The 27,586-nt window shown below is 40.7% G+C and overlaps 1 protein-coding gene across 1 annotated transcript in view; it reads right to left on the reverse strand.

Moving 5' to 3' along the window:
* The window catches only part of dcc (DCC netrin 1 receptor), a 474,778-nt gene that overhangs the window by 373,377 nt on the left and 73,815 nt on the right, over positions 1-27,586 (reverse strand). The gene's annotated exons all lie outside the window — the stretch shown is intronic.

Genomic DNA, 27,586 nt, shown 5'->3' on the forward strand with positions numbered 1-27,586 from the left:
GACACCCGTCACTTTATCGGCCACCTTCACAATATAGTTCAGGTGCAAATTATATTTGCTAGTATTTAAGTATTTTCACAGTTACAGAAGAAAAATGGAAAACTATAGAAAAAACTATTTTGCAGCCAATCTACCTCAACAACGGATTGACAAAACAGAGGTGAATAACATTAGAATTTAAATGTTCAAACCAGTTCTGCAGATTTATCTTCCTAATATCAATATTTCTCTGAGCAGATTCCGGTTGTGTGTGCTCATTTTTTTCAACATGAATGACAGTGCTTTATAACACAAGTACAATGAGACTCTTTAACAGGGGAGTCAAACCCACAACTGTTACTGCCTGCCTGGTGTGGTTGAGCTGCAGTTGGAATAAAGTCCAACACATGCCCTTTTCTGCCCTGTTTTAAAGCTGTTTTTCAGCAGCATTTGAAGGAGTATGAGTAATGAGTATTTTCTCATAATTTCATCAAATCATTCATCTATTCATGTTCTGGTTGATGTATTTCTTCATAATTGTCACTAGTTTTGTCAGATGTGTCTCTTCACAGCAGAGAACATGACTGAGTTTAACCTCCGACCTGTAGTGCACTGCTGTGCAAGATAACTTGTCGTCTCTATCAAAGCCACATCAATCTGCTGTGGATTTTGTTTTCGTGTTTTCCATATTTTGTTTAATCTAGCAAAAGACTCTGTCAGCGGCAAGCAGTGGTGGTTTCTCTCCTCTTGTCTTTGATGTCAACACTGCTAAAAAGTCTTTCATCCTGATCAAAGAGACACTTTGTTCGGTCAAAGCAGCCGTTCAGTGTCTGCGTGTTTCCAGGAAAGTCTGAACAGAGAGGCTCAGAACAACCTGATGTCACGTCATTACGACACAAAGACAACTTTGGAGTGCTGCATTTGTTTGTTTTTTGTTTATGATCTTACTGACATTATTTTTCAACCCATGCCACTTAAGTTTCTCCTTTAGGAAAGCTCTGATCAGACAAACATCAGGTATAAAAACTCTCTGTAGCTGTTACAGGCTGGAACAACATAACAAACAGAGCATCATTAAAATAAAAGTAAAATTCCTTTAATGACTGGGTTTTCAGCATTTGTGTCAACTTTTGACACCAACAACAGAGACACAGAAGCAATGGTTTAATAAGAACCAGGAGCAATAGACACAGGGTGTTAAACAGAAGTTCAAAAATATCATTTACTGTTCAGATACACTAGATTAGGAAAAAAACAAACAAACACAAAACTATAATGTTCCTTTATTTGGTGCTGGCCTGGATAGTACTTTACATGAAACGTATGCCTGGGAATTTCTTCAAAACATATTGACCAACTGTGTACCTCTTGAAACACAGAGGATTAACGTTAAATACAATGACTTTCACTTCAGACTTGATAGTGTTAAAAGTTATACAGAAACGTCACAGAGCTGACCTGCTTTGACTGTCTGCTGCTGGGACTTTTATGTGAAAGTGGCCAGGGTGCTTCTTAACAAGACTGATTGGGGATAAAAGGGCCTAAATGTGCCTCTCCCAGTTCATCAATCCCTGGTCCTCTGCTGCAATTTTCGCACATTACTAGATTCAGTTCTAATGGAGAATACCGTTTTCTTTTTTTTTTTTATTATGGCCTAAATGTATACAAATATTGAATGCAAATTTATTGGACATGTGAAAAACAAAACAAAACAAAACAAAAAGTTAGGTTAGTTCAACAAATAATCATAACAAAATAAAACACTTGTTATTTATAATCAATTTACTTCCATTCCTGAACCAGTGTACATTTGTATGCTCCCATCCAGGGGCATCACTAGGAGTGCAAAACATTTGGGACTTTATCTGCAGACAGTGTTGCCTCATTTACCTTGAAAAAGTAATCTGATTACTGATTACTCCTTTAAAAAGTAACTTAGTTACTTTACTAATTACTTGTTTTTTAAAAGTAACTAAGTTAGATTACAAGTTACTTCATTAGTTACATTCAGCAGCTGCTGACAACAACCCCGCCGCCTCAACATAAAAATGACATCTGGTTTTTCACTTTATTGGAAGTGCATTTTTTATTTCCTGTTTCCCGAGATAAATGGACAACTTTCTCAAGATCTCGAGAAAAAGAAACTTTGTTTTCCCAAGATAACAATATAATTAATTTGAGATCTTGAGAAAACAAAACAACAGGGTAGTATATTAAATCATTGCAGGAAACATCATTCTGTGTAGCAATGTCAGAGAAGCAGGAGCATATCGATCACCGCGTCACAAATCTTTTCAATCAAGGTCTGACACAGGCTAAAATAGCATTATGCCTTGCTATAATATACACATTAGTGTGCATAATCTAAAATGACAGCTAGCAGTAGTTAACGACGACATCAGGGTCACTTAGATTGCACCGAAGGTTTACAGATAATTACGGAAGCCCAATAGAGCCATGCATTCACACATTTTATTTCCTCTGTTTTCCCATGATAACGAGTTAATTTCATTTGTTTTCTTAAGATCTCAAGTTATTATCTCGAACTAACAACTGCCGTATTCCCTAGATAACGGGATAATCTTGAGATCTTTTTCGCTTCTGGGCAATTAGCGCTGGTGACAATGTTGCATTTGCATTTTCATCATTAGGCAATTATATCTGATTTTATTTTATTTTATTATTATTTTGTTTTTGAGGCACAGAGTTCCGGGGCCTTTCCAAAATCATCCGGGGCTCCCATCTTACTATTTCTTTTTTATCTACTGGATCCTGCTTGGACATTGATTTAGCTATTTGTACAGTTTGCAATTCAACCAGGTCCAATAACATTAACGCACATGAATTTAAAAGCAATTAGTTGGTGTGATCATGGAATTCTCCTTTATGAACTGTGTAAATGGTTGTTGCAGTGGCTGGTTTGTAGATGTTACCCCAGACCTTTGCACAGTCATATAAACATGGAATACACCTTCTCTAAAAATATTCAAATCCGCCTATAATGTTTTTTATCTAGTGCTACAACCCAAAGTCTCCAGAGAAAATGCAGAACAGTATTATGACAAGACAAAGTTGTGAAATCTTCACAGCACCCTCAGTCTTCCTCCTCACCTTTTCTGCCTTTCCTTCCTAGTCTACCGCTGCCTAATCCTCCCTGTCTGTCTCTTCTTCCTCTTAGCTCTTCATCTCTCTCTCTTTCTTTTTTCCTTCATGGTTTCCTTCTTATTGATTCTCCTTCAACAGTCCTACCCTCTCCCTCTGTCTGTAAATCACTATCTTGACAGCTCTATCTGTACTCACTCCTACTATTCACACACACACACACACACACACACACACACACACACACACACACACACACACACACACACACACACAACGCACATACACAATGCACATACACAGTAAATCAGTGCGTCCTTGTCCTCTCTGTCTGCTCTCCCTTCGTATGCCCTCTTTTAACTACCTGTTAGTTACGTCTTCTCCTTGTCCTTCTCTCCTGTAATATTAAGCTGGCCCTTCCAGATTTTTTAACTGATAATTTACTACTATTCTACTGTTCCATTATTTCAGTATTTTCTTCATATTCTTATATAAGTTTAAACAAAATTTCCTGGAAAGGATATTGTATTTTAGCACACATTCTTGGATATAGATACAGTGTTCAGTTAGTATACATTTAAATATTTGATTCAACCTATACAGTTCAGCAGGTTAGCTGAACATGAGAAAAACACTTTGAACATTTGTCCAGCACAGTGCTACATTTCAACAAATACAGAACATTTCCATCTAGAGACATCAGAGACCTGAGTAGTCAGTACAAACTTGGCATTCATTTTGATCTCAACTGTACACCTGTACATTATCATCACGGTACCTGCACTGTTTGATGCTTAAACATTAACCAAAGTAAAAAGACAGTCAGATGGATGTATGAACACCTGCCATAACATTCAAAACTGCTACTGCGACAGTTCCTGCTGCAAACATGTCTCAAGGGCAGTATTTCTCCATGATGACACACAATAATAAATCAATATTTACTTGGGTTTCAAAGTCCTTAATTCCCTATTATTTCTGCTTAACTTCAAAGTGTATAACTACTTAGTTGAGGTGAGGCAATTCATTGACTAATTCACTGACAGCAATCATCTCTCTATAAAAGCGAGTAACCTCTGTCTGTCTGTGTGTGTGTGTGTGTGTGTGTGTGTGTGTGTGTGTGTGTGTTCCTCAAATATCTCTGCGGATCAGGATCAGACTGACCTGAGAGTTTCAACATGGCTGCTGCGTGGTTCAAGGGTGTGCTATTTCGCATTTGTTTGGATTGCAATGATACCGTTAATAAATTATTTCATAAATGCTTCCATGAGCACTGTCCACCGGAGCCACCACAGTCACGTGCGCACCAGAGCCAATCACTGCAGAGCCCACCGCGACCCCCGACCTTAAGAAACAAGCAGACTTATACCTGCAGCGGCGCGAGCTGGACCGGGATTTTGCCGGCGGTTCGGTCCCGTTCTGTTCTGTTCTGTGCATCTAAACTGACTGTTGTGGATTAATGAGATTAAACGAGTCCGGACCGAGTCTGTTCAGGTCTGAGGAGATCCGGAGACACGCGGACAACAAAGTGGAATCAGATCTGTGGAGGTTCGTGTGTAGCTAGCTGCTAGCCGCTAGCTGCTATCCGCTAGCTACACAGCCCACCTCCCGATTAAGCGATGGACCGGACTCACCGGCACGTCCAAAACCGGACTTAGGGTAAATAATGTCCGCCACGCTTTTTCGCGAACATTGCCGTCACGTTTGCTTTGTGTCGGGTGCAGGAAGAAACGGTAAAAACGGGCTTTTGTCACGAAAGTGTCCAAGCAGCAAGTTTGGTTGTTGAGGAACAGGAAGTTGTGGGAGGGATGTAAGCAGATGATTGACAGGCAACGACGGTCGGTGTGTAGACAGCGATACTGAGAGTTGAGACATTTGTGACATTTAGCGTGTTTGGAGTGTATAGTTAGTGTGTTACGTAGTGTTTAGTGTGTAGTGGAGTCGTTTTTTTGTTTAATGAGTCAAAACAATTAGGAGACTGCTGAATGAGCGTTGCCTGCATTTGAATGTAAATAGTTACATGTAACTTTGTAAATTTTTCAAATGTATGCACATATAATGCAAATATAAATTGTTGTTTATATTATAAGTAATACAAAATGGTTTGTAAACATATTTGTGGTTTTCACAGTAAAAAAATCTAACTTTTTCTACTCGAATTTTATATTTTTTTGTGATTTTAGGCCCATTATGTTGTCCATTACGTCCCACCTTCCAACACAGCCTCATTTGGCCATCCATGAAAAAGCTGCTTAACCTCCCACTTTTCTATAGGAATACATTTTTCTTACGGGCACTGCACTAGTTTCTATAATTGACAAACGTTATGAACAAAAAGGTCAATCATTCTCTGTATCCAGCTTGTCAAATGTGAAGCTTTACATAAACAAACAGGTTTGGACTGTTAGTCACACAAAACAAGTCAATCAAATAGGCTAAATTATTGTTTACAACACTACAGACTATACAGACTACAGATTTAATTGAGAGTAATAGTAAAGAATAATCGATAATGGAAATAACCCATTGTGCGACTCTAGAAAGTACAGCAACTCACTGCTCGGCACTTAAACTTCAAGACATCCTAATCTTTAACAGACACTGAACAAATACACAGATAATGAGGGTCAAAACAACATAGACTCCTGTAAAACTTTCCAAATCTGACATGCAAATTTAAAAAGCCACTCAGCACAGATAGACCTGGGCCCGTATTCACAAAGACTTTTATCTTAACGTTAGGAGTACTCCTAAATCGGACTAAAAGTTTTTATGTAGGAGTCGTTTCTTAAAAGTAATTCACAAAGCTGCTGAGACCTACTTTTAGTTATGAAAACAGTGAACTCCTAAACTAGAAGTAACTCTCTGTTGCTATGGATGATGTCATTTTATAAGGACGCACTTAGAGGCGGTGACAACGGTGATTGGTTGTTGAGTGACAGGGCAGCCCATTGAAAAGTCATTTAGGCTACGCAATGCATGAAGTGAAAATAAGGAAGTTGCCTACAAGCCCATGACAAAGCCTACGAATAGATACTGGATAATAAATGTATTTATGAGGAGAATTAAGTGAATTGTCAATAAAAGCGGCATTTGCTCGAAAAGCTGCGTCAAACAACTCTCCATTAAAATTCGGGAATCGGGCCATTTTGCAACAATGTCCAGTATATTGTAACATGCGTCAAATACAATTTGCGTGTTGATGGAATGCAACTTTTTCCGATTGACAAAAGCCCTATTCGCACGGGACTAGTATAACCTGGGGACCTCCAGTAATTTGTAATAATTGCGGAGGTCGTCTGTGATCTTAATCCCGTGCGAATCTGCCATGTCCTTAATTTGTAATGTAAAAATTCCACCGCAAATTACCTATTATATTTTACCAAACACACTGTACTATGCAAATTGGCATCTCTGTGATTTGGGGTCGTTTTTTGTTTTTCTTAAGGTTTTTGGTGTTTTCCACGCCTTTTTCTGTCTTTTTCCCAGTCGAGAATTATGGAGGCTGCGTTGGGAATTATAAATGAAAGTTTTGACAGCATTTTGGGTGCAAATTCAGGAGGCTCATCAGAAGAGCGAAATTTCGAAAGATGATTAAATGTAATACATGCATGGCAGCATGCGGTAAGGAACATTTTTCCATCTTTCAACAGGCTCACCAGTTATTATATTAAAAGTATCCATATCTAACCGTTGTGCTGCTCCAGTAAGGGCTCCGGTGCAATCGATCGCGGGGAATATATCAGTAAATTCGAGTTAAAACACAGACTTCGCTTATCATGTGCGAATGCGCCGCACGAAACACTGACGTAGTGGGATAATTTCTTAATCACTTGAGGTCCCCAGGTAATACTAGTCCCGGGTGAAGAGCTGCATTTCCCCCCTAGACAAACACCGGAGCTTTGCCAAACATTTTAACTCCGGCGTTATTGGATTGTTTCGGTTGGTTGGGGACATTAGTGCGTCCCTCACCAACGCAACCACAACTTCAATCCCTTCACGGTCCATCCGACATCGTTTTAATAATTCCCTGTCATTTAGCGTCTCCAAAACATTCGGCTGTGACCAGGTCTAGTGAGTTAGGAGTCCTCTGGACTACTTCTAAGGTCTTTTAGGTTTAAAATGTTTTGTGAATAACTCTTATTTTCAAAAATCAGGAGTCCTAAAGTTAAGACTGACACGCCCATTATTTTTAGGAGTTGCTCCTAAATTCGCCTGTTAGGAGCTACTTTTAGCCTTAAGATTCTTTGTGAATACGGGCCCTGGACCATAACAGGCTTGGGGATAATTAGCACAGACCCATCACTAACCACCAGCGTAACCTGAGCCTCAACAAGCCATGAAAAGAGCAGCAATGCATGTCCTTAGAATCACTTTCAAGTCAACAGGACCCTGAAAGACCTGATTCAAATGGAATTTGGATGCAGCATGATTCTGGACCAGGGTCAGGTGTCTGTGGCTGGAAACAGAGTGTCCCTGAGAAGACCTCTACAACACACAGGCTGACAAACTCTGACACCTGTTTTTATATAATAGAAAAATAGGTGTGAAGGGTTTAGAAGTATCCAGTTTTACTGATAAGATTCGAGTCAGTCTCAGCTAGATGGACAGATAGAATAGCCAAAACCATCACACACACACACACACACACACACACACACACAGTGGCTGACACCATGAGGTAGTGTCTAAAAAGCAGACTGCATTTGGTGTCAAAAAACTGTGCATTTATCTGTGTGTGTGTGAGTGTGAGAGAGAAAAAGACTGTGTGTTTGCACTCTGCCAGCTGCTGCCCCAGCATAAAATCATCTTGACTGAAGGAGAAAACAGGACTGAACAAAAAACATGAGCAAAAAGAGGAAAACAGGAGCAAAAAGATCTCCTAGAACTACTGTTAAATCTAATTAATATTTATAAGATGACCAAACTCCATCACAAATTCATTCATCCATTCTGATTGGTTGAGTTTTGTCTTTAAGAACCAGACATTACGTCTTCAAAGCTGATCGCATTAAATGTGTCAATGGAAATCTGGAAGTTTGAGGTTTTCAGTTTACACTCAAAAGAAGTAGGTGAAGGAGAAGAAGAAGAAGGAGGCGGTGAAGCAGGAAAGGAGAAGAAAAAGAAGGAGTTGAAGGAGGAGAAGAAGAAGGAGGAAAAGGAGTAGAAGAAGGAGAAGAGGGTGAAGGAGTAGAGGATGGTAAATGGTCTTGCATTTTTATAGCGCTTTTCCAGTCTACTGACCACTCAAAGCACTTTACAATACTTGCTACATTCACACACACACATTCATACACTGATGGAAGAAGAAGAAAAAGAGGAGGAGAAATGTGGTTTCTGGGCTCTCTTCATCAAAGGTGTCGGCGAGTAGTATGTTGATTAAAGAATTCTGCGGAGGCAAGGCTGGGTGGAATGATAGATCACTCTTTATTGAAACAGATGCCAGCGTCCGAATCAGAATCTGCCGCATTCTGATTCTCTCAAATCTATGGCAAAAGCAAGGTCAAAATACTTCGCCCTCTGCCCTATCAGAACTTCTATTAAGCCTTTGATCGTAGGAGATGTACCAAGTGCCACCCTTCATCTTTTCTTCCTGCACGGGCCTTAAGAGTCACTTTTCCAGTACACACCCACTCCTTCTAATTGGTCACTTTGGTAAATTATTCAACAGACTAAAAGAGAAGTTGACCTGTCTCCCTGCTCATCTTCCACCATTTGACGTGCAGGTCAAACTCAGGTTTAGTGTTTTATGATAGCTTGGGTGGCTGCTAACTTTTGACACCCTCACAGTTGGAAACCAACTCCTGGACCTTCACCCACACAAGGAAAAAGAAAATTGGTTATCGTTAAATCTAAATTATGTAAACTCAAAGATCAGAATGTGTTGCCAGTTTTTCCAGTATTTCCAGTGAGTACAGTGGAAGAACTAATGTCATATAAGGTTAATGGCTAAAGCCAACGCGTTATGCCAGCTAGGGGGAATTACTCCACAGCTCTTTCACATCTAGTGAGTTTAGCTGGACAAAAGTAGTGGATTCATTGTATTTCTTTCCAACGCCAGTGACAACTCATTTCAGAGCAGCTTTTTAACTTTGAGCCTTAATAACTTATACACTGAGACTATACCTTTATCTGTCTGAGACTGCTGAATGAGTAAGCCAAGCCACCACTTTCATTGTCAGGGAAAATATGTTAAGCTGAAGTCTGTTGAACATTTAGTTGAAAGTGTACAGGTGATTAGTAAGGATGACAACCCACACTGTCATATGATATAATTCCTAAACTTGGATTATCAGCTGTGTAATTCACTGCAACAACCAATTAGGTCAAAACCTGGTGTAAGTCTGGTCAAGGTGCAAAGATGTCAGCAATTTGTTACTAGGATACTCATGTTAGACTTTACAAAATGAATTCTTGGATATGAAATTCCAAAGGAAACGAAATGTCAAATTTGTGGGATTTGTCATTACATTCAGAGGTTACATTTCCCTAAATATATATTTCGTTCACTAAGACAGTTGTAGATTGAGATCTGCTGATTATTGCCACTTGATTAACACATTTCGATTTCATTTTAAGTGTTCCCCATTTTCAGTTACACATTTCAAGTGTCCCTTGTCTTATTTCCATTACCATTTACAGTTTTATCTTTACCAATGAGATCACTGCAATAGGCTAATATCAGAATTATGCGATCACAATGTTAAAAACACTTATTTTTCCAACACTACTGACAGAAAGAGAACATTAATAGCGCTGTGACTCAAAATGTGTGTCAACAACAAGCATGTCCGGATGTGTGCGTCACTTTTAAGTGTCCTCCCGAAACGCTTCCGCTGGGTTGCAGTGTATTTGCATCGCTTTTTTCTAATGTGTTGCGTTGGGGTCTTTGCAGCGCGTTTTCTAGATGCTGCGCATGTGTTCGCAAAGTGATGAAGATGTTTTCTTAATTTGGTTGTTTTTTTTCTTTTTGCATGCGTTTTCTTAATTTGCAGTGCTGTGAGCTCTCAGGGCCACCGTACTACTGTCTTCCGGCAACCACTATCCATGCAATATCTCCCGTGACTTTTCCGACTTTTGATTTTAGTATTGTTTCTTATATGAGGCTTTTTCAACTTCAAGGTCAATATTGTTTTTCGCTAACAACAAAACAGTGAAGATCCGTGCATTTATATGGAACTAAGCTTTAGGAGCATTCCACCTTAACTGTCTTCCATGTAGGCGTCGCATTCAGAAATTGACACTTCTCACTGACAGAACAGCAGCGAGCGGAAGAAACATCGGCTAAGATGAGTTGTCCAAAAACTCTGTTTTTAGTAATCTCTGTGTACACAATGTTCTCAATGCTCGTGTTCATGTGTAGAGACCCTGGTGATACTACGAGCAAAGTTTCATGTTGTTTTGAGCCTTCTTAGTGTTTTAAAAATAGCGATTTTGACGCTATCGCTAATTGCCCCTAGCACTCCGATATAAACTGAGTTTGACCCAAAAAACGACAATGCGGTTAGTCTTAAAAGTGCCTCTGTCATTATAATTATGCTTTTAAACCAAGGTTTGGCTCATATACATTCACAAAAAAAGCCTAGGTTGCATTTTGGTGAGAGTTTCACTTTCAGTCATTACTGTGCCTCTTGACAGTGGCTTGTAGAACACATCGAGAGTTGCAACTTTCAGAACTTCTCTGAAGGCCATGACCTAGACAATATAATCGGTCTACAGTACGTGTTAGTCAAATTGTCAGAGGTAGATTTACTTACACCTGAAGTTGAAGCCCGGACATAAAACGTTTTCAAAGTAAAATCACAATCAGAAAATAATAATATTTCATTTCTGTAATCAGCTGCTTTTTTGATATACTAACCACTGCTGCTCTGTCTCTCTCATTAAGGTGCTGAGTCAGCACCAACGTCCAATAGTGTTATAATAAACAGGGCCTATATACAAATCCTTAGAGTACGCCTCTAAATTAAGGTTTAATAACTATGTATCGTTGACTCACTCATTCAGCCACAGACTAATGTGATTATAGGGGCTGGCTGTTCGGTTCAGCCAAAAGTATTCCATAAAACATTTCTGTTTGACTATTTCATGCAGAAGACCACCTCTTTTGATGTAGCAGAAAAATGGTCTATATGACGATATAAACTCACTCACTTCCCCCTCTGCTAGATTTCATTGTGGGTTTGAAATCTAGCCCCCCCCCCCAAAAAAAAAAAAAACACAGACATTAGCGCAGACACATTCACAGAGTTTGTAACGTCCCATCAGCATAAGGGTCTGATACCAGCTGGACAACAGCAGTGTGTCTGGATATGTTTAGCATTAAGCTTTTGTTAACAAGTCTCACCTTTAGTCCCCCTCTGTGTCTCTTTAAACTATAATTCACATAATCCCTTTGACAGTCTCACAGCTGAGCTCAACACGCACGCATGCGCGTGCACACGCACACACAGACAGACACACACACACACACACGCACACACGCACACACACACACACACACACACACACACACCCCACACACACACAGATACAGATACACATACACACACTTCACCTACTCTGATATTTACACCAATCGGTCTAAATAAACCAAGTCTCATTCTGTTTGCATTGTGTTCCCTGCTAATTACTATGTGTGTGGGTCTGTGCGTCACACGCATTAATTGTTTGTCTTTTAGGGCCTGGGCACGAACCCTGTGAGGGCCATACAGAAACTGAAAGAGTTACTATTTTTGTTCTTGTGTCAAAATAATCACACTTTTGAGGAGTTAAATATGCTCAAACATTTACGAAAAGATGCCCAAACATCAGTCATAGTACAACTGTAAGCCTGATATGGGTGTTGCACAGGGGCGTAGCTAAAAATGGCTTGCAGCCCTGAAGGCTCATTTGACCAACATGAACAAAAATTGGTAGGCACGTATATCACACCCAGACATACAAAGGACACTGGCTACACTAACCAGAAACATTTGTATTTTGATATTTTCTTATTCACACAGCTTCAGCTGGGCTTCATCTGAAAGCACTTGTGATTGTAAATCACCCTGTAAATTGGTCTAAGGTTAAATAAGAACTTGTCACACCAATAGTTTCATAAATAATTCTGTAAATTCTTTTTAGATATTTTAATCAGTGTCTTTTTAGGAATTTGTAATGTATTAAATAGCTTTACTGATTTGTGTGATTATTCACTTTGTAAATATCAGTCATGCTGTTGACTTTGCAGGTCAATATTACAAAAAAACAGTGCAGTAAAAAAAGAAGGAAAAATAAGAAAGGAAAAATGGAGCACATTGAAAAGAAAATGAAAGACAGAGAAGGATAAAGAATAAAGGAGTGGAAAAGAAAGGGATTTGATTCAAACACATACACACACACCCACACACTTATCGAGGTGTATAACTGTGCTTTCCATTTGGTCCTTGTCAAAACCCTTCAAGGGAAAACTGTGACACTCCATCCCCTGAGACAGATATGATCATATTCATTGTGTGTGTGTGTGTGTGTGTGTGTGTGTGATGCGGAGGGTGGGGGTGTCAGGTTAAAATCCCAATAAGCGTTCTGTCTACACATTATAAACAGAAACCTTTAAAGCTGTCAGACACAATTACCCACTGGTCAACAGCAGGCCAATTATACAGAGACTCGTGTGCCCACAACACACACAAAATATCAGTGAATGACAATAACGAGGTAGCTTACTGTCAAAAAAGCGAGAAGGGAGTAGCTGTCATAACACACACACACAGACACACAGATCCATGAATGGCAATTTTAAAGTAGCTTTGTGGGGAATAGCTGTCATACATGCCACTAAAACACAGACACACACACACAAACACTCTTTAGTAAAACCTTAGGTCCACATTGTGTCCCACAGCACAGTACTCGCCTCACGCACGCCGTGTGAGGCGAGTACTAACTCCAGCCCTGACTGATGTTTTTTCCCTTTAAAATACATTTCCAGAGCCACCATAGGATAATCTGTTAAATGAAAACAGATGTTACACAGTTAATTACATCATAGTCTACTCTGCAGAGAGTTGGAGTATAAAAGGAGTCTAGGTCATGTTGGATAGTGTAGTCAGTGCATTTACATGACACTCACGAGAACCAAATTACTGAGTTAATTCGACTATGATCGGATTTTTGAGATGCATGAATACGCCTTAGTCTGACTAAAATCGGACCAGATCGGATTTCTCATAGTTGAATTAAAACACCTAGATTATACGATTGATAGTCGCATTACTCCTGCATGTATACGTTCTATCAAATCGGATCGGATTTTGCGTTCTGCACAGGCGCCAGATTTCTTTCCCGGGGTCGTGAGCCAGAAGTAGAAGGACGCCGGCGGCAGCGTCTATCCTCCAAAATCACCACAAGAAAGAGCGCCATTGTGCATCTAGTTTGTGTAATTATCATGTACACCATATATTTGTTATGACAACGGCGCGTTATTTTGCATCTTTTGTGTGTTTTATATGTCATTTTTTTGTTCTTCTGGCACACACATACCACAGCGGCCCATCTACAGTCGCCAAGACCTGATAAGAATTGGCTTTCAGGCAAAAATAGAAATCACGGGTGCCTTCGCACGGACCCACGGCATCCCACCGGAGATAGCGAGACCGCCGGGCACCCAATGGATTGTTATCGGGTCCAGCAAGCACTGGAGCGGCGCAGGGAGAGGAGGCAGAAACGAGGATGCCGGGCAGGACTACTAAATCAGCTTAGGAACCAACCACACAGACCTCCGCTACCATCTATCTTCCTCATAAACGCAAGATCCCTTGCGAACAAGATAGATGAGCTGCAGTCACAGATCGCCTACAACCGCCACATCCGTGACTGTTGTCTTTTGATTGTTAGCGAATCCTGGCTGCGCCCACATATCCCCAATGCTACTGTGGAGCTTGCAGGACGCAGCTTTCACCGCTGCGACCGGACTGAAGCCTCCGGTAAGAGCATGGGAGGGGGACTCTGTGTTTATGTGCTTGAGGACTGGTGCTCGGACAGCAGAGTGATAGACACCCACTGCTCACCGGACTTAGAGGCCATGTCTGTTCAGTGCCGACCCTTCTACCTGCCACGGGAGCTAACAGTTGCCATAGTAACCGTTGTTTACATCCCTCCCCATGCTAACGTTAGCACAGCACTCGGCCAGCTTGAGCTCATGGTATGCAAACAACAGAGGGCTCATCCGGATGGCGTGCACATCATTGCTGGGGACTTTAACAAAGCATGCCTCAAGACCGTTCTCCCCAAATTTCACCAGCACGTCAAGTGTGCAACCAGGGGAGAAAACACACTTGATCATGTTTATTCCAACATCAAGCATGCCTACAGAGCAACCCCCCTCCCCCACCTCGGACAATCAGACCACCTTTCTCTGCTCCTCTTCCCTGCCTACACCCCCCTCAGAAGGCAAACAAAACCAGCCACCCAGACCATCAAAGCCTGGCCTGGAGCATTTTCGAAGATCAGGACCTGGACACACACACCGAGTCTGTCCTCTTCTACATCAGGTGCTGTGAAGATAACGTCACCGAGGATAGACGCATCCGGATCTTTCCAAACAGAAAGCCCTGGATGACAAAGGAAGGCCAGACCCTGATCAGAGCTTGTAACTCGGCCATCAAACAGGCCAAGGTCTCCTACAAGAACAAAATAGAAGGATACCTGACGGACAATAACCCGCGTCAGATGTGGAGGGGCATCCATGCCCTAACCAACTACAAAGGCAACCCCCCTCCCACATCTTCCAACAGCAGCAGCACACTGGCAGAGGAGCTAAACAGCTTCTTTGCCCGGTTTGAGACCACCACCACACACCTGCAGTCACTGCCTCCCCCTGGTTCCAGCACCCCACCTCTCTCTCTCCAGGAGCATGAGGTGAGAAAAAACTTAAGAGCAGTGAACCCCAGGAAAGCTGCTGGTCCTGACAGTATCCCAGGGGCGGTGATTAAAGCATGTGCAGACCAACTGGCAGGGATCCTCACCAAAACCTTCAACCTCTCCCTGACACATGCCACCGTCCCCACATGTCTGAAGGCCTCTATCATCGTCCCCATCCCCAAAAAACCTGCCATAGACAGCCTGAATGATTACAGACCTATCGCTGTGACGTCTGTAATCATGAAGTGCTTGGAGCGATCAGTTTCCCAGCACATCAGAGACTGTCTCCTTCCTTCCCTCGACCCCTACCAGTTTGCCTACAGGGCAAACCGTTCTACAGAGGATGCCATCGCCCTCACACTCCATACAGCGCTGAGCCACCTGGAGAACAAGAAGAGCTATGTGAGGATGCTCTTTGTGGACTACAGCTCAGCATTTAACACCATAATTCCAGACATTCTCATCACCAAACTGCTGGAACTACAGATCCCCCTCCCCACCTGCATTTGGATTAGAAACTTCCTGTCAAGTCGCCCACAGTCTGTGAGACTCGGCCCCCACCACTCCACTGCACTCACACTCAGCACTGGTTCCCCTCAAGGCTGCGTTCTGAGCCCTCTTCTGTACGCCCTGTACACCTACGACTGCTCTCCAACTCACCGAACCAACCGCATTATTAAATATGCGGATGACACCACAGTGGTTGGACTCATCCGAGGCGAGGACGAGACAGCATACAGGGCCGAGGTGGAGGAACTGTCGCTATGGTGCTCAGATAACAACCTGACCCTGAATATCCAAAAGACAAAAGAACTCATCATGGACTTCAGGAAGAACAGACATGACCACAACCCCCTTCCTCATAAATGGAGAACAGGTGGAGACTGTCACCACCTTCAGGTTTCTGGGCACCCACATCTCCGCAGACCACTCCTAAACCTACAACATCAGGGCCCTGGTTAAGAAGGCTCAGCAGCGACTACACTTCCTGCGTGTCCTCAGGAAAAACAAACTGGACACAAAGCTGCTGCTGGCCTTCTATCACTCCTCTGTGGAGAGCGTACTGACGGACTGTCTGGGTGTGTGGTACGCAGGCTCAACAGCCGAGGACAGGAAGGCGGTGCAGAGGGTCATAAACACTGCCCAAAAGATCATTGGCTGCCCTCTGACCAGCCTGGAACACATCACCACATCCTGCTGTCTCAGGAGAACCAAGGCTATCACAGGAGACCCCTCACACCCCGCCTACCCCCTGTTTGATCTGTTGCCCTCTGGGAGACACTACAGGTCAACAAAGTCCCACACCAGCAGGCTGACAGACAGCTTCTTCCCCTGGGCCATACAAACTACAAATACGAACAGATACACTCACAAACCACCCCCCGACAAGAACAAACCCAATCTACCTCCTCCTACCTCCCTTTAGCACCTTAAAGGGCTATATATATATAATTTATCTATATTTATATTACTATTTGTTCTATGTGTTGCTTTTTTTTATTTGTTGCTGCGGGAGCACCCTCAATTTCATTGTACTCTCCTGTACAATGACAATAAAGACTATTCTATTCTATTCTATTCTATATGAAATGTACAAAGATGAAGCTTCGTCTCGCTCTTCGTACACCATCTTTCTCGAATGCTGAGGCAGTTTGTTGTTGCTGGTGGCGTAAAGAGGTCAGTCAGAGGTTCCTCTGTTACCACTAGTTGAAATGGGTACAGCGCCACCTATCGTACCGGGGTATGACATGCTCCGGCCAATAATCCGATTTTCTCCCCGGCATGTATACTCAGACAATTGCAGTTGTCCGATTGAGTAGCATAGTCGAACTATGGCTGTAATCCGACTAAGCTGTGCATGTAAATGCACTGACTGATGGCTCCCTAACCAGTCCCTAAAATCTAAAACCTGAAATAATTTTGCCTGTTTGATATCTTTTAGATGTCTCAGGGGCATGTGTTAGCTCTATCTCACGTCTTTGGACACTTCATACATAGCAATGAAGCGGCAATTTACAAGGTTTGAGTGACCCCAGATTGTTGCCGATCTCCAAAAACTGTGGCTGAGTGGAATATTCTGGCTACAGCTGTGTGGTGTTAAGTGGTGCTTATTGACATTAGCCTCTGTTAACAGTCTGGCACAGTTAATGCTTACTGGGAAGCCAGTTTGAATATAATTCACGCTAACCAGCAAGCCTCTTTGGTTAACAGTCTGAGCACAGTCAATGTCAACCACAAGCCAGGTGGAACAAAGATGTAAACGTCTAGCCTCAACCTCTGTGAACAGTTGCATCCAGTTAAGGTTAACCAGCTAGCCATTTACAACACAGTCACAAGCTGTATCAGCGATAGACATGTCAACTTGAACTTGAAAGCACATAGCAAATATGCCCTGGCTTATAAAACAGCCTATCTAATCCCTTGATAATGGATAATGCTACGAGTGACACACGATCAGCCAATAATTTAACATGGGTGTTCGTAATTGTCCATAATCAATACAATCTGACTCACTAGCCAGGGTGTAATGTGATCCCAGACAGAGTGACAGTATTCGGAGATAGATTTGGTGTGCTCATAGCAAGATAACATAAGGGATAAAGTTTGCAGTATGAAGTGAAAAATGGTGTCAGAGCAATTCTATTGGTCTTTGATCAAAGATTTACTTCCTGAAAACCCTGAGAGCCAAGAAATAGCACCAACACACCAGTTAAAAGCTGCAGGATGAAATGAATGACCAGGATGAAAAGAATGATCAGTAATGGAGGGGGGAGGAATGCTGATGTTCTGGGTTTTTATTTTGGGCTGCTAATTCCCTCTTTTTTCCTTCTACAGTGTTTTCCTTTTCTATTATCTTTGTTTTACTGTTTTCTGTTCACATTTGTTGTTTCCTTTCATAAGGTCAAAAGGTAATGTTCATAATATATGTATATATTATAATCATATATTTAATGTAAGAAATTAAAGCGCAAATGTATGCGTTATGGGAAAAGATCAGCAATTTGTAACATCATTACAGTTGATGTTCAGTTTCTGTAGCAGCTGTTTAGCTGAGCAAACTGAGCATAAAGAAACACAGATTGGGTCCATGTTGTTGAGAAAATGTCTTTCAGCTGGAAGCCATTTCCAGAGGTGGAAGGTCAGCAGTGTGCGGCTAAGTCCGACGGTCCACCAATCTACCTCCATCTGAACGCTGCCACAAACGTCCGGAGTCTGGTGGAAAAGGTCAGAGTAGCATAACTACCATGCCTATAACTTGAATGATTGTATGGCCAGGAGCTACAGCGTCAAAAGCTAAAGCACTGAGCAAAGAGCTTGAACTAGAATGCGAAGAGTAACTATAAGATTTGGAGTTATAAATCAAGGGAATAGGGAGCCAGAGCAAAGACTAGAGATAGAGTTAAAATGGTAAGAAATCCTTGAAAACTAATAGTGTCAACATCAAATCCTAGTGCAGTGAACAAGAAGGCCCAGAGTATAAGCTTTAGATCTAGTGCATGACAAGTCCGGGGCTAGACCAACTAAAAAGATTACAGGTAGAAAGAAGGCCTAGAATTTAAGGTAGAAGGTCTTGAGCTTGAACAACATGATGCAGAGAGCTAGAACAGGTAAACAGTCACAGCTATAGCAACTACAGGGCTAGAACAGGAGGGGTCAGAACCAGGAAAAAATCATACATCTTATATCGTGTCTAATGAACTTTTACACCCTGTTGTTGAAAAGACAAAAAAGCATTCCCTGCTATACAAGGTTCAGACTTACAACTAAAAGGCCTAGAGCTGGAAAAATGTAAAGGTGAAAAAGGTGCAAAACTTTAAGTCTAGATGACTCTTGGTAGGTCTGGATCTAGAATGACTACAAAGGTTTAGAACTGCAGTTCTAGCTCTAGAGCTGACACAGCAAGAAAAAAAAAAAAGGGGATTGCAAATAGAATGACTACTCAATCTAGATAACTTCAGTATATGCAGTATAGCTAGAAGTAGCAATACAAGCAAAACAATAGGGTTACGAGACCTAGACTATATGAGCTAGTACCAGAATGACCACAAAGCCTAGGATTGCACGCATAGATCTGGGGCTGACGGACAGTGCGTTTACATGACACTCAAGAAAACCGAATTACTTGGGTAGTCGCCGGACAATGAATGGATCTTTAAGATGCATGTATACACCTTAGTCTGACTAAAATCGGACCGGAGCGGATTTCTCATATTCGAATTAAAGCGCCCAGATTATTCGATTGATAGTCGCATTACTCCTGCATGTATACGTTCCATCAGATCGGATCGGATTTTGCGTTCTGCGGAGGCGCAAGATTTTTTCCCTGGGGCCATGAGCCGGAAGGAGACGGACGGCAGCGGCGGCGTCTTTCCTCTGAAATCACCGCAAGAAAGAGCGCCATTGTGCCCCTAGTTTGTTTAATTATCATGACCACCATATACGAAATGTACAAAGATGTAGCTTCGTCTCGCTCTTCGTACGCCATCTTTCTTGAATGCCGAGGCAGCTGGTGCCGTAAAGAGGTCAGCCGGAGGTGGCTCTGTTACCACTAGTTGAAATGGACACAGCGCCACCTATCGTACCAGGGTATGACATGCTTCGGCCCAATAATACGCTTTTCTCACCGGCATGTATACTCGGACGATTGCAGTTGTCTGGTTGAGTAGCATAGTCGAACTATGGCTGTAATCTGACTAAGCTGTGCATGCAAACGCACTGACAGAAACACAAACTGCATGATTTGGAGCAAGTACAACTGAAATGCTTCAAACTAGAACAGCTACAGGATAAAGAGCTAATGTAGCAATAGAACCAAGACAACCACATGACAAACGTTATAAACCTACACTAGAAGACCTAGAACTACAATGATAGGAAATCCCAGAGCAAGCAAAATGGCCTACAGCTACTGTAACTTCATAGCCCAGAGTTAGGACTGAATTTCAGGGGCAAAAATGCATTGTATAATGGATCCCACTGGTGTTCTCACAAGAACCGCTTTTTTTGTCTCAGATTGGTTGGCTTTGTTGGTTACGTTGCTCAATGCTTGACTCAAACTGTTAAGTCACACAGTAGCTTTGGTAAAGTGTGTTTGCCACGGTTTATGAGCTATAAACACAGCAACCTTTTCGGACTCTCTCCCAGTCTTCTGCTGCTACTGTCACAATTATCAACTGGCGCTACTCTTCAGAGTGCGTCTGAGCTGATTAGGTAAAGCAGACAGTGGGACCGCTGCTGGGTTGCCATGATGCTGCGCAGCCACCTGGCCTATTAACTCTACCTAAGGAGCCCAGAGACACTGCAGTCATTTGTGGTGGTGTGTTTACCAGCAGGACAACTGTGGCTTACAGTCCGCTTCAGCCCTACCACTGGCTGTTTATTTTAAGCACCGTGAGAAAACACAAGCACAATCCATTAACTGCCACAAGTCTATTCTGTTTCTCACCTTTTTTAATTATATTGTTTATTTTTTACTATTGTTATTGTTTTTTGTAATATTCTGTCCTTTTGCTGCTGTGGCAAACAACGTTCCCCGTTTGTGGGACAATAAAGGAATACTGATTCTGATTCTGATAACACAAGAGAGCCACTAAACATTAGGGGTGTACCGAAATATCGATACTGCTATATATTGCGATATTTCATCTTGAGATACATTATCGATATACTGGCGCCAAATATCAAAATTGAATAATATTTAAGTTGTGGTCAGTGTGTGTGTTAAGAAGAGCCACTGTGCAGTATACACGTTGTTTTACTTGGCTGTCATTCATAAGAAATTGATTGACAATGTTATTCCTGTGAAATGGATTCACTGCAGTAAATGAATTCTGAATTTCTTCAGTGACACAGATATTGTTATGTTTCGTGGATGAAATTTCTTGCAATATATCGATTATCGCAGAATCGCTGTATTGTGATATTATCGTTATCGTGGGCACAGCTTATCAAGCTTAGGGGGGCTCCCTAGACTTGTCCCTCAATTCTAAAGGTTCATGTCAAAGCAAGTTGATGATGGTCCCTGCAGTGAAAAAGAAACATGAGAATGAGTGAAATAATATCAGAGAACTGCAGCGAACACTACAACCATTGTCAAAACAACAGTGAAACAATTCCTGCTGTCTGTGTCTCTGTAATATTCAAAGTAATTCATTTTACCTCCCTCTCTTCTTCATTTCTCCCTTCATTCCCTCTTCTTGTCCTTGTTATTCTGTGCGACTTCTTTCTTGAAGTCCTCTTCCCACCTTCTAGCATTTGCTTTCTTTCCCTTGTTTTATTTATCTACCATCTCATCATCTGTTCCTTAACCCCCCCATCTTTCATTTTGTGCTTAATTTCTCTCCTCCTTGAATTCCATCCTTCAACCATCTCAGTTCTTTCTTCCATAAGTCTCCCTGTCCTCTTCTCTTCTAATTCTCTCTCACCCAGTGTTCTGCCATAACCCTGATTACTTTGCAATGTCGGCCTTCAGTTATGCAAGGCCAACTAAGATCAATAATATTGATCAAGAATTCAAGTCGCCCTCTAACCATCAGTCTTTTTGTGTGCATTTGTATGTATGAGTGTGCGTGTGTGTGTGTGAGTTTGTGTGTGTCTCTGAATTTACATAGGTCTATGTAAGTGCTGTAAGTGTTTGCATATTGATTTCATCTAGTTCACTGTTTGCATGCATTGACCTGTTTACATTTAATAAGAGTAAATGTAATATGTTGAGATTTGACCTTGTTTACACACACACTTGCACATACACACACAAGTCACACTGAAATGTAAATGAGCGTTTGTTGATTGGCTCTCTTGAATGATTTATGTATATTATCCTCTGTCTCTCTTTTATGCAACCGTGGTTGTTATGCAATTCAAGCAAGGCTTACAACTTCCTTTTGAGTGTTTTTTAAAAACTCCTTTTAGCCTATTAAGCACTTCACAAGACAGCATATCATCAGAAACTGCCGTCAGCTGCTTGTTTTATAAGAACAGTATGTTAGTATGTATATTTGTTATACAGCAACAGTTTAGAAACTAGTGAGGTCCAGAATCATTTTATTTTGTTATGAACTGTTATCTGTGATCACTTGACACTGTTGTCATGTTCTTTAGTTCTTCATTTAGTCTCTCCTGCACAGCTGTCTTATTGAGAGCTTTCAGTTTAATATGCAGAGACAGTGGGGAAAGAGGTGGCCAAAAACTATACTCAAGTATAAGTACTGTTACTTTGCAAATGCAAGTAGGCATATTCAAGTACAGATGAGAGTCAAAATAACAACCCAAAGCAAAGTAAGAAAGTACGTATTGAAAAAATAACTTGAATTATGAGAAACACCAACCCCATGCTGTCTTTTTTAATGTGAATCCAACAGATCTAAGTATTTTTAATCATAGATGTCTTCTTAGGGTACAGACGTGAACAGACAACTGAACTTACTAAGAAATATAGAATTCAACAAATGTCAAATAATCCTCTCCTGATTAGATAAAATGCCCAGTGTTGGGGAAGATACTTTGCAAGCGTACTTTGTTAAACTACATGTAATTCAAGTAGTAGTAGTTTGAACAAACTACATTTCTACCCTTGGAGAACATTTTTATAGCAAAAACTTTATAATCTACTGTTGTCCTCAATTTCAACCACTAGGTGGCGCTATAATTAAAGAAAGTGCATTTTGGCTCATAATTCCATAATACTTTCTTGTGCATTTGAAAACCTTATATCTACGTGTTGAATTATACTGAATCTCGCCCATTTCCGCCTCCGTGTTTTTGTTGCAAATCTGCGAAATGGCGCAAACTTACGTTTTCAAACTCCTCCCAGGCAATTTCACTGATTTCTGTGGACCCTCCTGACTAAAAGCTATTAAAAGAATTTTGATATTCCAAAGAATACTCAGGTTATTAAACAACTTCCTGCAGATTTGGTACAAAACAGGATGTGCTGCATATTTCCACATTGGTGTGCCAAATGACATGAAACTCAGATTATTACTTCAAAGATACTACTTTACCGATCCGCCATTAGGTGGCGCTGTGGTGGGAATCTAATTTAATATTTGGCACTGTGCCCACACCATAACACTTACGTATGTCAATTAAATTCATAGGGGTGGTAAAGTCTGGCCCCTGTAACTCACACCCAAAAAATGACCAGCAGGTGGTGCTATTTTTAATGCAAAAGCCTTTTTGGCCCATAAATCCCACATAATATGTCACAACTTTTTAAACCTCATGTCTACGTGTTCCCTAAATTGAGCTGAAATGTGTGATGTAGGCCATACCCACTTTTACTGTAACTTTCCATTCAAAATAACGCCAACAATTAAAAACTTACTTTTTTGAACTCCTCCTAGGTGATTCGACCGATTTGCACCAAACTTTGCATGTAGCATGTGTGGACACCACTGACAAAAAAAGTTATCAAAATTATTGTTATAGTCCATAAAACGTCCAAAATATAAAACAATATTTCCTGCACAGTACATACAGTCCGATTATCGCAAACATTTTAACTGTGTTCCATTGCCCGACGAGGGTTTGTGCAAAATTCGGTACAGGTCTGCAATTAGGTGGCACTCTGGTCAATGGAAGTAAATGGGGAAATCTTCAAATCCTCCTCAAAACTCATCCACTTTCAACCTCTTCTTGTCCCTCATACTTTGAGCTACAGACACCATTCTAACATTTAAAGAGTCAGAAGGCCTTGAACTGTTGGTCATGTATTCAGCTTTTTAAAAAATTTTATGGTTTTGAAATCATCACAGTTTTAGTTTTAAGGATTTTCAGCCCGTCTTCTGATTTTATAATGGGTGTGTATTGCATGAGCTACAGTGCGTGACATCATCGCTACAGTAGAGAGCAGCTGAAAAAACTGGAGAGAAAATTCTCTTCAGCTTGATTTGGATACCACATATTTTACTTCACAAAAACAATATATACATACAATGTATAATATATACAGCTTTCAGCTGATGGCCTTTTTGGAATGTAGGACTTACAGTTTTGGCTGTAGAAGCTCCAGAGCGACAAGCACTGCTGCAGCCCCCCCCCCCCCCCCCCCCATAAGCTGCAATGTTAATTCTGAACCTAAATCTCTCGAGGAGAGCAAACAGTACAGTTTTGTCTCTCACTGTGGCATCCTCATTTTTCACACTACAGAAATAAAAAAGACATCACAGAGTTCAGCAATGTCTCCTGTTAATCAGTATATAAATATTCTGGCAATAACCATTACATTTTTTTCAAAGGTCGTAGGAGTTTGGGAGGCGTTTTCCCATTCATTCTTATGGGGACATTTTCAATTTTGGTTCTGCTACTGCTCCAGCATATATGCAGCCAGAAACTGTTGACCTTTTTAAGCTCTTTCAACCCTCTTAGTATCTAATTTATACCCTAACCATGCAATTTATTAGGGGCACCTGTGCAATCTAATGTAAGCAAATACAATTACTTTTATGAAGCTTAAACATTTCTTTTTACATTTTTTCTTGACATTGTACTTTGCTTATAACTGAGGTTGTAGTGGGTAGCGGTAGTGCACGTTCTTAATATTGTGTCTACCAGAATATGTAAGTGGAGTGGTGCGGTAATAATTTCTGCCCCTCACTCATGGAGCTGTTTTTCTGCTCTCCAGCTCAGTACTGCTACTCACTCAACTTAGATCATGTAAACATATTAGGAAGACCTGTTCAAAATGCCAACACAAACAACATGTCTAAGCTTAGTAAAAGCAGTGCTGTTCCTAATAAAGTACTTACTGAGTGGACATCAAATAATGCTATTATATTCTGCAAAATCTGTTTGTGATTTATTTTTATTTTTATTTTTATTTTTTGGTCATGTCTTTCTCTCCCATGTAAAGAATCCCAATCTTACTACTCAGGGGGAGGTTGAACAAATTCTCCATGGCATCCATAGCATCACTGTTGAGGGAGGTGATGCCACCACTCCTCAAACTGATGTGGGAATCGTGATTGAGGGTGTTGAAGTTTTACATGACCTGGGAGACATTGCCACTGCATGTGCACTCTTGATGGGTGTAATATATGCACTGAACCTCAGTTATCCTCAAGAAGTGAAAGCCTTTTTTGAAGTTTTTTTTTGAAGATCTTTCCTCAACTGGATGCTTCAAGACTCTCAAAAATGGTACATAAGCTCAAATACAAATTGTTTGAATGTGCCAACCATTGATTTGCATACTGAATGTTATGTTGAATAGGCACTATTCTATTTTGAACCAAAACTGAATAAAGTTAAAAGTAGTCTTGCGGTAATACTAAGTTCCAAGCTACAATTATTGAGAATTGATTTAAAAGGCCAATTTTGACAGCAGCAAATGTGTTTTTTGGATTTTTAGACCAATATGCTGTTTGATTTGAGCCTGTCATGTTAGACCAAAATCTAATCAAAGGGATGTTTTTTGTTCTGTTATGTGTTATGCTGCATAAAGGCAGTTTACAGATGTTCATGGACTGTCGTGTACCATAATGTTGCCAACTGAGGTTATTTGGATGGTTGCAACAAATGTAAATTTTTTATTAGTGACGAATCTGTAATTTTTTAATTTTTTTATTGGTTGTCACTTTGGGAATCTGTGATTAGCGTTTTTGACTTGATACACTTTGGTGTAAAACCTTGTGTTTTATTGTGTCACGACCAACAGTCCACAACCAAAAGATAGACAGTTTACTGTCAGAGGTCTAAATAAACCAGAAAATATTTACATTTAAAGGTATAGTTTGGGTCTTTTGGAGAGGGGTTGTATAAAGTACTTGTGCATAGTCAGTGTACACCTGCAATAGAGTGTGGTTAGCGCGCTTCCAGTGTGAAGCTACAGCGGAAAAACACGCTGTAATCACATAAAATAAAAAATCTATATAACTATAAGTGTTTGCTATATTTTGATTATTTTCAGCGGTTTACTATGCCATCAGACAGCCCTTTCCTTTGGCACTATATTCTCTCAACCCATATCCCTACGCGTTCTTCTGTATACTCCGGTTCATAAAGGTATCCATTGTGAACAGCATTTTGACGTCGCTCTCATCATCACAAATGTTTGTTTTTTAGTTGTCGCTTCCGTAAACTGCTAAACCGCTGCTAACCGCTGGCTACAGTGTGTTTTTCTGCTGACCCTGTTAATATTAATTATATTAATTCAAAATGTAGCTTCCATGTCGGTGCTTCAAACTGGGAGCGCGCTGACTGCAATCTACTGCAGAAAGTACACTGAGTATGCAGGAGTAGATCATTCAACCCTACTTCAAGAAACCTGAACTATCCCTATAAAAAACTGGAACAAGAGATATTTTGTCAGTCAAACTAATTGTACATGTAATAGTTGCAGTTATAATTACATGCGTTACACTGCCAAAAATGTCATTATATTGTTGTTTTTGGACCACGTGCACTAAAATGCTAATGTTAAATGCATTGGTGAATAAAGGAATAAACAAAAATATGTTGGGTGTACCAAATTCATTTGTGTGGAACCTGTTGAAAAACTGGAATTGTATCAAACAAATTAAAAAGAACTGTTTGGATGAAATTATGTTTTTATTAATTGAACTTAAATGTGTTGTTTTATTTGTAAATACATAAAATGTATGTTGAAAGGGTAAATCTAAAATATGTAGGATGAAAATAGATTTTTTAAGTTCATATAACGTGACTGATTTAATAATGGCAAGCTGAAATAGCTCTTGTTGATCAGAAGTAATTGTTTTTATTTGACTCAATTCACAATCATTATGTTACTCTAAAACAGTAACTTTGCATATTTAATTGTAATTAAATTAATACAATTTTGAGGGAACCTGACATTAAATATATTTAATTAAATTCAACGTTTCATTTTTTTGAGTGTACAGTTTTAGTTTTAAGCCTGTGCTTCAATGAATTTGTGTTTGTACAAATGTATACAGTGTATATACAGTTTATACGTGAGGCCTGAGGTAAGGAGAAAGCTCAGTTGTAGAAATAACCTCTGCACTCTCCGTTCACTAACAGCTGTGTTGGATTTAAAGCCGACAGATCGACATAGATCTTATGACTGACTGACTGCTGAGAGTCAGTAGTAAACTTTTGAGCCTTGTGTTAAATTAAAGGAAGGGGCGAAAGCCAGTCTTTACTTCTTCTGTCCTACCAACATGACTTGTTATCAAAAAAGACAAAGAAAGGCAGCAAATCTTCACATTTAAGAGGCTGGATCCATCAATTATCAAAACAGTAGTCCATTTATCAACTACTTACTGCAGCTTATATCATCAGTAAAACTGATGTCTTCTCCAGTGGCTCAAAGGGCATATACCTCTCTTTCTTGGAGCACTATCAGTAGCCGTTTTTAGACTGGGCAGCAAGCCGCCAATTTGCCCGTCCTTTTGGTGGCTAGGTCCGCGGTTTTAGACAGAGGCTGTTTTATGAGTCTGTGGTGGCCAGTGCTATTCTGTTTGCTGTCATGTGCTGGGGCAGCAGACTGAGAGTAGAAGATGCCAACAGACTCAACAAGCTGATTAGGATGGCCAGTGACGTTGTGGGGGTAGAGCTGGACACTTTGACAGCAGTGACAAGACAGGAGGATGCTGTCGAAGGATGCTGTACAGCTCTCACC

The sequence above is a fragment of the Sparus aurata genome, chromosome 12 (genome assembly GCF_900880675.1).
Source record: "Sparus aurata chromosome 12, fSpaAur1.1, whole genome shotgun sequence".
NCBI lineage: Eukaryota > Metazoa > Chordata > Actinopteri > Spariformes > Sparidae > Sparus > Sparus aurata.